This window comes from Ptychodera flava, chromosome 5 (genome assembly GCF_041260155.1).
Source record: "Ptychodera flava strain L36383 chromosome 5, AS_Pfla_20210202, whole genome shotgun sequence".
Classification (NCBI taxonomy): Eukaryota; Metazoa; Hemichordata; class Enteropneusta; family Ptychoderidae; genus Ptychodera; species Ptychodera flava.
Window position 1 is genome coordinate 11,632,283 of NC_091932.1, and position 11,020 is coordinate 11,643,302.

The following is an 11,020-nucleotide window of genomic DNA, read 5'->3' on the forward strand; positions in this document are numbered from 1 at the left end:
GTAATAATATAAATGCACAAACGCAGACATAAATACTAGTATACAGACAGCCCTTTATACGCGACAGATTGTCGACGTTGACTTAGTTTTAATGTTGGTTTTCGCCACGGGAAGGTTCAAACATGACGCGAAGTGGTAACCAATGACCTTACTGCAAAGCATTCTCTCATATTTATAAGAACTATGATAAAATTCCAATTTTGTGAAAGGAATATAGTTTACGAGATTGACGGCCTGTGGTAATGATGAGTATTTCATACACGCAACATATACTGAATAACATCTAGGTATCTGTCTTGTGTATTGATGCTGTACAATTGTTGAGTTACACAGTATTGTATGGGCCATCGTTTTGAAATGGTTCACTTTCTATATTACCCCGACTAGAAAACCCATGCGTTCGACCTTGGAGAGTCTAGGCAAATTGAAAGGGAACGGTTTATCTCAATCACAGTGCGCTTTGGCGGATCGAGTTAATCACTTTTTACCCGTTCTCAAGGCCACTGGCACACACATGGTCAAAGGGTGAGACGGTGTTCTGATTGTCGGCCGTTGTTGTTTTCTTGAATAGTCGAATTACCACTAGTCCATTACCGACTTGCGTAACATGCGCGTGAACTTTTGAGCGTAAAATTGAAATCCTTTGCCGGGGAGTGCTTTTTGTTCATCAAATCCCGATGGGCGTTCGTTGAGCGCCGCGAACTTGATTCGTTTGCAAATAGCTCTCACAGGAAAGCTTCGATTCTGATGTCCAAAATACGTGGAAGTTGCTCATGACGGTACATCAGTTGAAAGAGTAGACTTGAAAACTCTCTCTCTCTCTCTCTCTCTCTCTCTCTCTCTCCTCTCTCTCTCTCTCTCTCTCTCTCTCTCTCTCTCTCTCTCTCTCCGTGATGTACCCCCCCCCGCATGAGACGAGTAATTTTGACTGAATTTATTGAATCCCTACAAACAATGCATGTCGATTTCACGTTATGTTTATTTCATTATTAGAAAGTAAAAAGTAAATCTGTTCTGACTCTTAGCTCATCTTCTAGTTCTGGGAAGGGGAGGGACAGCTTTAGCTCAAAGTTGTGTCGAGGTTCATAATACATCACAAGGTATTCCACAAATGTTTGTAATGAGAATTCTACACTTTCCCGTTCGCTGCAATAACTAATGTTAACTCTACTTCACAGGAGCTTAGCAAAAGCGTCAAACAAAACTATCCTTCGTTGCTATGTGAGTAGAATAGCGCAGATGTTTTACTTTTCGCTGCGGTGCCGGTCCGTGCGGTGACTGTATGCGGCCACCCGTTTGATGAACGATGGTGTGAGAAACACAGTGACTGGTCCGATCGATATTTAGACCTCCAAGCAACATGGGCGGCATTTGTAGTTCAAGGCGAAGTCCACAATACGTTCATACATATTTTTGCCTGCAATTTAACGTCGGTGTCAAGTTCAGGTGTAATTTTGCAATTAATCGCGCCGATGTCAAGATCAGAAGAAGATAAACTCTGCGCAAACTCGTGCAGCGAGTAGATACATACAAGTGTTACATAATCTTAAAAGCTGGGGAAAAAAGATAAGACGAAAAAAATTAATCGATTATCACCTGACTCTGGCCGTCAAATTCGAGTGATTTCCCTGGCATTATATGAAAGCCGCACGGTTAATTTTCATGATTGTACACTGTCTATTTGTTTCGTGCTCAACCGTGTTTTTTTCCCGTGGTCCGTCTTCAACATTAAGACCTATTGTTGGAGATCTGCCTGCTGTCAATGGTAGCGCGCGTCCGGTGTGTCCGAGTGAAAGAACCAGCGAGCGCGCAGCCCGAGGTCAAAACGTCAGAAAAAGTAGACGGCTAATTGGTTCGTATTGGTTCAAATTACCTATGGAGTACAAGGGCCGGGGTCCATATCAGAGCTCATGTCCGCAGGGTAAAGACTCTTTTGGCGTACACCGCCTCCGTTTAAAGACCTGTTTCATCGATCGATTTTTTTACGTGGTACTAAAAAGTACACGAACGTAGGCATTCAGATATGAAAAGTACACAGTGATACTTTGTCTTGTCTAAAACTCGCTGTACTGTTTGAGTCACATATTCTTGTAGGCGCACATCAGTATTCAAAGCTTTTCGAAGAAAGCAAAGTTATTGACCTTGCGGTTATTGAACCCAATGGCAGCCCTCCGCTGGTGGAAGGTCGCTCCTCCTGGGGAGCAACCGAAAGGGGCGCGTACAGTCAATTCAAGACAGTGCAAAAAAAGATAATAAAAACCCGCAAACAGTGCAGTTCATATTATGTAAAATAAGATAAAACATGCCAATGATACGCAATATGATCTCAGAAGAATTCTGTGCAATGGCTTTGACAAACGAGACCATTTCTTTCATATTTGTTTTGTAGGAGTACCCACACGGGCATGTCCTCTTTATTCATCGATCCCTCATATCTGTAAACTTTGACATTAAAAACCGGAGTGAAATTTCAAGTGTTTACTCAACCCGGGAAAATATGACTCGCGGAATCCAAAACGTCACTAATTTCGAATAGTATTCTTATCGAGTCCGTGAACAACTGAGCATTTCATTGTTTCACACATCAGTTCTCTTGACCAAACGGAGTACCGGACACACATAAATTCGTCTTATAGCGTCCATGTCGTCCGTTTCGTGTGGGTGTCAGCCAATATTGTGGATTTAAGTTGTCGTCCTTTTGCAGTTATCGAAAATGTCACATTCATTTAATAGTTCGGTAGGAAGTAAAACATTGGATCGTGAAATATCAGGCAAGCGAGGAAATTTGAAACCATGCAGATTCAGATTTTGTGAAGTATGAAAAGGAACAATGGATGAAACGTTTGAAATTTATTCATTATTCTTGTTCGAGAAAACAAGCGCGTTGTCTTATTTCCCTCTTCAATGTGTAGAACGCGCCTCGGGGTCAGAAATTCGGGCCTTCAAATTTTATCAATTCTTTTCTGATCTACCACTTGTGAGGGTTTATTTTAAAGCTCTTGGTGTAAGAAAAGTTTTCACCGGCTTAGTTTTTCGAAAATAGAAAATTTTATTTTTCCGCATAGAATTAACACAGGGATAGAGGCCATTTTGAATTTCAAATATCGGGAAATCTTAGGTAATTTGTCTCTCTAGTACTAGATTTTACTCCGTGACCCCTGATTTTTATTCTTGCATCGGTAAGAGAATTGTCCTACTCCGGAATAAAAAGGACGCGATGCGTTCTACACACTCAGTACGCCCAAATAATCACGTGATGCCGGTACAAACAAGCCCACATGTGTACTAACGCGTATGGAAATACACGAACGTCTGAGCGCGTTTGCGCACATGGCTTTGTTTGTACCGTGGTCGAATCGAATTCCGGGTTTGGTGAATTGTCGAAAGTTTCACTGAGGAAAGTTTCGGCAAACGTAACTGTTGAAGTTATTCACTTTCGAGGCGCATATAACCTTAAATACAAAGTTACTTGAGCTTTAGAAACAAGACGTGTTAGTTACAACTCGCGATTTTGTTATTGAGGTACAAATACCCGCCCAAACTGAAATCTGGTTGTCCGGAATGGCGTTGGACGTGACACGCACAGGTTGAACACCGAGCATTTTGACGTGGTTTTGAGAGAAGAACAAGACGCTGCAATTTACCAGCACCACTTAGTATAAGGACAAGCCTGACTTTTATTGATTTATCTGGTGTCTACCATCCAGCGTTGTTCTCTAGTTCTAATGGGAAGCCATTTTCAAACAGAACGAGAACTTTATTTTCATGTGAGAACAGAACATAGGAGGGCTAACGGGATACTCGTCACGAGAACCAAAGCGAACCCAACCAAATAATCCTGTAAACATGTTGGAATCAACCACATATATTCATTAATCATCCCCAGGATCTGTGACTCAGCATATCTTTGTAATTTCATATGATCATATTCACGCTGAGTCGAACATGTCTTTGGGAAACTCCAGGGATCATTATATACGATTTGAAATCGGACAGGCAGCGAAAGATTTCACGTCTGCCATATTTTGCGCATTTCCCCACCCATGGACAGCCACAATTCCAATTCCAAAATGTGACAGAAATAGAAAAAAATTCCTCCACTTTTTGATTTTAAAAGCATATTTGTTGAAATTTTCATCATCATTTGTTGCATGTTTACGTGTTTTAGAAGTTGGTGACCTTCATGAACGGTTTTGGAAAGGCATCTGGGATAAAGAATAATTCATCCACCATGTGGGTCTCGTATGTTGAGCATGCATGTGGACATTGGAAGATTAATAGCTGGGTATCTTAGCCATTTTTAAAAAAGAAACATTAAAAAAAACTCTCAACAGATGTAAATTGTAAAAGCTAAAAGAAATGTCTTCACTATGAAAATGTGAATAATATCTCTTTGGAAACGACATAATAAAAGGAAGCTTTTCAAAAACTGTCACTATACACAATGGTAACATTTGCTCCCGTTGCTAATAATCACCACAATTGACGTCATTTACTCGAAATGTCCGATATGTTTGTCGCGAATTTTGACAATTTGCATTTGATGACACTTCAATATAATTCATATCGATCAGTGAATGCACCTTAATTTTGTGCAGTTTCAGTTTTGTTCGGATGTGTAATTGTATTTAAATGAGCGATAGGATCTCGGAGTCGACATAATGTAAAATACATTTAACCATTTTACATTCAGACTAATTCTTGAAATGCATTTAATTTGACATTGGACTGTTGTATGAGATCGATATTTCAAATATCAAGTGGTCCTGTGCAATCAAACGCATAGAATGATCACTTGATACTCGATGTATTTTATGAACACGATGCAACAACGACAATAAATTCAGTGACACATATTCACATACCGCCAAAGCCAAATTAATTATAATGTATTTTTTATTTTACTTTTATTCATTTCCTACTATACTCTTTACGTATGAGACTTTTTTCTTGAGCTACATTCAAATCAAGTAAAAAATCCCTAGAGTGACAAACCTTTTCAACACAGCCTGTATATGTATAGTACGCAACGTCATTGTTGATGGCCGAACTTTAGTCCGGTCCAGACTAGAATGAATCTATGGCCAATAACGTGGCATATGGTGAATAATATTTGCAAGATTAATATGCGTTTCAACGAACTCAAGGGGCGAGAACAACAAAACGTATTTATTGTTATCGAACAAAATAGTGAAAATGTTACCAAAAGTTGCAGCTGTCGGCCCTTTAAAGGGACAAAGTCGGCCATTTTTCGTGAATTTTGTTTGATACGAGATATTATTTATCTTGTTTGACATGTTGAAAGATACACTGAATGAATGGGTGACCATGCATATATTCGACCCTGGTTTTAGACACAATACATGACACCAATACGAAAATGAATTAATGGTCGGGACCATTAATTCATTTTCGCGGTGGGTTCATTTAATTTGTCTAAAACCGGGATCGAATATATGCATGGTTACCAATTCATTCAGTATCTTTCAACATGTCAAACAAGATAAATAGTATCTCGTATCAAACAAAATTCATGAAAAATGGCCGACTTTGTCCCTTTAAACAAGGGGGTTACTGCGACAGTGGGTCGGATAACCATCGTATTTTCGCAACGACAGAATTTTGCCGCTTTGTATATTCTTATCAGACTGAATGGCCGTCGCCGAGAATTGTGAACAAGGCAAAGGTATATTACTGGCCTTGGACATGAATGATTTTTATCTTATCTCAATGGGGAAGATACCTGGGCTTTTACTGCATTTTCTCGGTTGTCGGAGATGCACTGTGAAGATCTTTTAGCCGAAAGTGTAGATGTTTGCGTGACGGTTCGTGACTATGCGCAATGTATCAAGGTAATGTCGGGAGGAATTTCAAATTCAGACAAAGTACGATCAGGCAATTCTCATCGTAGAGTGAATTACATGTTGTGTTGGCAGACGAAGAAACTGGGGTCCTAAAGGCCGAATTCAATTTAAAGTGTATCCAGCGTCTCATTAACACATCCACTGAATATTGGGAGGGTCAACCGGGAAGATTTGACAGGCTCTCTGCCAAAGAAAACGGGAAAAATTGCAAAATTACATTTAGGAAAACGCTAAGAATAGTTTAGGCTAGGTGATTCTTAAATACGATAGGTCGAATTCCCGGAAATATCCATATTTTGAAACCAAGTGTTTAAGCTAGTATTGCGATGTTGCTTTGAGCTATACTGCTACAGTTCTTTGCTGTGATGTCACACCTCCATGTTCCTTATACCAGTGATGTACGGATAACAGAGTTAGTAAGAAGGGAACACACAATCTGGTTGAGCAGGGCCTTTTCATGTCAATGCCATCAACCGGCAAAGGAATCGGCTGCATATTGGGTCGAGATGACATTTGGAGAAATTTCAAGTCAAATATGATTACATTTTACAAAATTATTTATTTTCTCCTACCAAAGAGTAACCGCATATTTGGTCAAACGAATTCGTGCGCACGTCGCCCAAGGATGTTATGAAACGTTCAACTTCGGTTTGGCTTGAAGGGAACCTGATCACGGCTTGGCAGGCTAAAAATGTTGCCGCGTTTGATAAAGTCGCCTTGGGAAACTCCTCGCTTAATTACTTTTTAAAATTGTAAATGTCCGTCTGTATTATTGCATTTTCTTACGCGCGATGGAAGATCGGGCGAGACTTTGAGCTAATTTGACAGACAAATAAACTGCCGGGAACGGATTGAAAAGTAAAAATCAGCACCCGAGGCGAGCTGACTGGTTGTGCCACCATGGTGCACACAAATGAGTCGTTTTTGAGTTTCCCTTCGCCGTCGATTTTAGCAAGTCTGTAAATATGACAGGCCGCAAGGTTCGGAGCGGCAGTAATCATATTGAATTCCAAACAAATCTCGCTCTTAATGAAACGAATTCCGCGAACTCGTCGCTCGTGGCAACGTAGAGGTTGCCATAACACTGAACCATAACAGTGAAATGTAGCCGTCAGTACCCTGGCATGTCATCTTCAAAGTTCGTTTTGCGAAGTCAAGGCGTACTGGAGCAAAAATGTTGCCAATAGCACCGGGAAATGGTTTTCTTGGCACTAGAAGTCTTCTTCTCTGTGAGGTTGTCGATGTATTTTCCATCTGAGTCATTTTCAATGATTTGAAGAGCGTGGGCGGTAAATCAAGCGCATAACGGATACCGCAGTATAAACCCTGTTCATCGCTTTTTTCGTCTGGCATGAAGTCATGGCAACGCCTTCCACGAAACTGATAGAGGAAAGTGACACTGTTACTAACACGCAGAAAAAGGATCGCCCTTCTGATCTGACTACACGGTGTGTGATGTCATTGGCAAGCACAGAGGAAAGTTAACTAAAGCGAGTGATACGGACGACAACTTGAAGCTAAAGATTCGCATCTTGACTTGACTCTTGCTCATTGACAAAAACCCTCTCTTTATCATAAGAAATAGTTAATACAGGGAGTGGACATTTCCAATAATGTCAATCACAAGCTGGTTTACTGGTAATTTTTTTCTGCTCAAAATTAAACAAAACCGAGGACCTGGCGGCGCGGCAGAGTGAAGTTCAAACATTTTCCCTATTAACCTATACTCATCTGCGTCGCTTGTTTCCCCTCCGCTAAATCTATGTACCTATTAAACGAAATGATGTCAAATGTTTCGAAAGTGAGCACAAACAGTTTACACGTGGCATGTTTTGTTAATCAAGATGTAGGTCGCAGTATGAAGTGGTAACATTCTCTGAAGACCATACTTTCTTGTCACCATATGATATAATATGTCCGGTCCATGCTAGTGCCCCCCCCCCCCCCCAAAAAAAAAAGAAAACAACCACAGAAACCTTCGTCCTTAATTTTTTGACAGTTCAACATAGAAGATCGTGGCCATTCAAGTTTCAGAAGATGTGACCGTGACGAATATCCCTAGAGAATATATGTCAACACAGCGCATGCGCAAGGGATTCGATATCCGCGTTTGGTGAGAAAAACTGCTTACATTGACCCTAATTAGTTTGGGTCTGCGCTTTCTATCATGCCTTGCTTGTGTTATCCGAAGAGACGCTGAAAAGGTGAGTAATGAAACAAAGAACTGGCTATGAATAAAAGTTTTATGCTTGAGTGTGTAAGCGGTCAAAATTGACATCCAGAACTGCGTGCCCTGCAGCTAATTAGGGGCACTTGTAATTAGAGTCAGTTACATGAGACAAGAACAGACCAGTAAATAATGAAACAATGGCTCTTAATAACGCCAAGATACGCTTAATTGCTTAAATAAGGTAAAAGTGGAAAAAATCGGCTTTGGCCTGCGGCTAATCAGAACCACTACTGCGGACATACAGCCATACTCCATCGCGGTTGGCGTGAGACAGTCCGTCCGTCCATGACCATGGTCCATCTCTCCCACGTTTGATGGACACGGACTGCGATGTGACTTGGCCTGCGGCAAGACATTTCAGTTTGTGGTCAAAAGTAACCATTGAAACTGCTAATAGCGTTTTTGCACGGAAATGTTTACACTCCAAAGGATGATTAAGATTGTGGAACGAATCCTGAGCACAGTACTTGATTTGCGATATTCGTATATATACAGAACACGTTGCCCGCAAGCCCTCCTGGCAAACACCACGCGAGTAACTGATTTCTCACTCCAATTACACACACAAACAGTTTCTCCCCTTTCGGACGATACTGGTAGTTCCAATGCAAAGAAAAAGAAACAATCAAAATGACAAAGGACCCCTTTCGAATTGGTTTGACATTGTTTCAGTGGCCTTATGAAAACGATTCTATCCTAACGTGCGTAGAGGGACAATGATTTCTGCTGATTTTTGTTCAAGAAAAGCTACATTTCTTCGTCTTTTCCCCATAGTAGGTGGACTTGGTTCAAGTCTGTGATTTGTTAATTTTTGAGTGGAGTGAACGCAATAATATGGATTTTGCTTTCATGTGAAACGCGCGCGTGAGTGGAGTGGACGCGATGAGTCGGGTGAACGCTATACATGAGAGTTTCACCCGGAATCACAGCTCACTATACTGCGCAGACTCAAAGGTAACGCATTCAATCGCTAGGAAAACCTGGCCTGGGCTACCAAATTCCGAATAGGTTTGTACGAAATAGGAGAGACACAAGAGAAACTATTATAAATAATTTTATTTTTTTAAAATTCACCGACTTGAACCAAGTCTACAGAGTAGGTCGAGGTGCATACATTGTGCACCACATGCAGTGCTGTTGTTGACAAGTGAATTCTGGGTAGGACCCAGACTGTCGACCGAGACTGTCGAAAGTAGTATATTAGGCCTCGCAACGTGATTTGAGAGTAGAAAAAATCGGAGAAATATACTGGAAAAATCTGTGAACAGATACGAACCGTCAATGTGGCTTGCACTAGTCGGTGTATTTGTGTGAAAGTTTTATTATTCTCAGTGTTCTTGACATTCATGAAACATCTTTCGTTTCTAAAATCGTGAAGTAGTGTAAGTTTTCATCGTCAAAGTTTTTCGAATGATCATTACTAGTCTACGATGCGGCCATGCAAATATCAACAAGGTAACAAGGCTGTTGATCCCAGCTATTTAGCATAATACGGATGGCCAAACACCACACCAAACGAAGCCATTGATAATCGTGTTTGTCCAAGCTGTCAAATAGTGTGTGTGTCCAATGAAAACAAAATATGAGCTCAGAAAACAACGTACCAGCCTAAATAAAAAGAAATCGGAACCCTTTTATAAAATGTGATAATACCAGTAATCTCTCATTGTAACAAGTTTTATCTCCTTCCTGACTGTATTGTCATTCGCCTTTTTGTCGAGACTTGTTTGATACACAAGTCTAGAAAGAGGCGAATTTAGTTTAGTATATTAAATTAAATTAACTGTTTTTCTTCTCGGTAGCATCGGATTTGGATTGAGAGACTCATACAAGGAAGAATCTTTCAGTCTGTATTGGATGAAGACAAAAAGAAGTGGCAATCAGTGCAGTCGTCTACCCATCTTCCAAAGTCGAATTATCTGCATTCCCTAATATCACCGTTATCTTCCGCAAAACATTGGGGTCTAACAAAGCTATCCGGGAGAAAGGTGCTAGAAAGCGGTTTCTTGGAGGCCGGACGGACATTTGCAGTGTCAGCGGGCGGGATGATGGACATATCTTTCATAAGTGGGCGGAGAATTTCTGTTCTTTAGCCATGCGGCAAACCTGAAAAACACCGAGCGTGTGGGCAGGGAGTAGGATTGGGTGGTTCGTGGGATTTCGGATGAGGAGAGCAAAGAGGCCGGAAGGGGCTGGTGCGTTTGTGATAGGTAGAGGGTCATTGGAAAGTTTTCTTGAAGTGAGTAGCAAACGATGTTGAGTCGGAGGGGAAAGATTTGACATCGTAACTGGAGGGTAGTTGAAAACAGCCTCCTTGTTCCCCCTGTCTTTAAAATCCCCCTGAATAATATATTAAAGTGTCTCTGGTTGCTATATTTCGAATTCGGTTGGTTGGCTTATCATCGCCGATTCACTGAGCACCTTGCTGCGAACACTAAAATACAAATTTATTTCCGATGTTGCATTCGAATTATTTTCGTAACCTCGAAGAAAGAACTGGGCCTTTTTACCCGACGATTGATGCATTTGCATGTTTTCCCGTGGTTATACTTTTCCGTCCTGGAGCTGCAAACTGAATCTTATCCTATATGACGCGCAGTAGAGACTAAAGAGACCATTTATAAATGCAACAAACAATGGATAATAAACGTGGCACTAAAAACACCTATAGCGACGACACTAATAATGACGATGCACATTCAAATGGCCGAACGGTTGAAGTCCTTTGAGTGGAACTGCGGGAACTTGGACAACTGGTTATTGTTCTTATTTTATGTTATTTTCTTATAAAATTGAAGAATACCAAATGTTTTGTTGCCGTTATGACACACTGAAAGAGTTGCAATAAGGCATCTTATTGCCTTCAATGACTTTGAATACTGGACAAGTATTCAATAGATTGCCGAATGTTATATTCCTTCCTTAA